Below are 1,860 nucleotides of genomic sequence, written 5' to 3' on the forward strand. Positions count from 1 at the left end.
AAAAGATAGGGAGGTGAATGTAATTTCTAACTTTGTCTTTTTGATGATGAAGTTTGAAGTTGATCATTTAGTTTTGTAAAAACTAAGAGAACACATTTAAKTTTTAAAATTTATAAGAGAAAAATCCTAAAATTTCATAAATTTGAATGGGTGAGCTTGGTTCGAGTTTGATTCGAGTTTGGTTCGAGTTTGATTCGAGTTTGATTTGAGTTCGAGCTTGAGAAATAGTTATCGAGTTCAAGTCGAGCTTGATTCGAGTTTGATTCGAGTTTGATTCGAGTTCGAGCTTGAGAAATAGTTATCGAGTTCGAGTCGAGCTTGATTCGAGTTTGATTCGAGTTCGAGCTTGAGAAATAGTTATCGAGTTCGAGTCGAGCTTTGATTTTTACTACTCGCGAGTTTTCGAGTCGAGTTCGAGCTTGGAAATTCGGTTTCGAGTTCGAGTCGAGCTTTGATTTTTACTACTCGCGAGTTTTCGAGTCGAGTTCGAGCTTGGAAATTCGGTTTCGAGTTCGAGTCGAGTATAATGATATTCGAGCTCGACTCGCATCATTTACACCCCTAGTCGAGAGTCTTACCTGAAAAGTGAGTGTGACAACTCTTATTTGATTAGTGCTCACTAGATAGATTGTTGCATACAATGCCGTTTTCATGAACTACAACTTTATTCAGTCAAGTAAATGAGTGTTGATTATGTGTGTGTGTGTGTGTGTATATATATATATATATAATGAATAAAACTTAAACACTGAAATCAAGATGTGTCTTGATGCATTGCACGAGTACCCTTCTAGTATATATATATCGTGCAATGCATCGAGACACATCTTGATTTGATTATTTAATTTTATTCATTTTTTATGTCGATATAATACGGTTTTATGTGATTTTGATAAAGAAATAATGTTTTTATTTTTGAATAAAATATAAATTTAAAAATATCATTTTGAAAAAAAAATATCGATATTAGTATCAAATTAATTTTTTTAAAAGTTATTGTGTTTTGATGTAATTTCCTTAATTCAAATTTTCTAATTATAATTTAATTTAGGWTTARTAACAAAGAAATTTAATTTAGGTTTAATGATATAATTTTTTATAAAGATAATAGCTAAGTATTATGTTAGTTATTAATGATTATCCTAATTATATTTTAGATTTTTTATATTTAAAATATGATATTTATCCAATATTTGATTATGTTTATCACCAGTTAGTTACACGAATTCAAATATTAAGCTTTAATAAGTTGTACTTATGCACAATCTACTTGTAATATTAAATTTTAAATAATATGCATCAATAAACAATATTTCGTGCATAAAAATAGTTTTTAAAAGTTTTTGTCAAATGTTTTGTAATATAGTATAGATATATAACTAAAATAAACCTTTCAAATCTTTATAAATACACACGATTTCTCTTCATAAAAACATCAGTTTTAATTACAGACAATGATAAATATGGTGAGTGTCGCATGTTTTATTGATATATGCTACGACCTACAAAATAAGGCAATATCCCTTTAAGAAGGGTGTTAAAATTCAAATGCAAATTGGAACCATAAAAATGATTAGAATTTATCTGATTTTGGTTTTTATGAAAATTACAGATCGTGCTTTTTTGTGCAAATGAAATTGAACCACGTGTATGGGTGTTTGTGTGTGTTCGTTTATATATATATATATATATATATATATATATATATATATATATAGGGTATATTTCTTTTACAACCTTGTGCATTTRTACAWCYTTTGCAACCCAATTAATTGAGATATTTATAGAAATGATTGAAGTTCATTTATTATGATTTGAATATTTATGGAATATGAATAGAGTTTATTAATTATGATTAAT

The sequence above is a fragment of the Cynara cardunculus genome (assembly GCF_001531365.2).
Source record: "Cynara cardunculus var. scolymus isolate 2C chromosome LG 17, CcrdV1, whole genome shotgun sequence".
Lineage (NCBI taxonomy): Eukaryota > Viridiplantae > Streptophyta > Magnoliopsida > Asterales > Asteraceae > Cynara > Cynara cardunculus.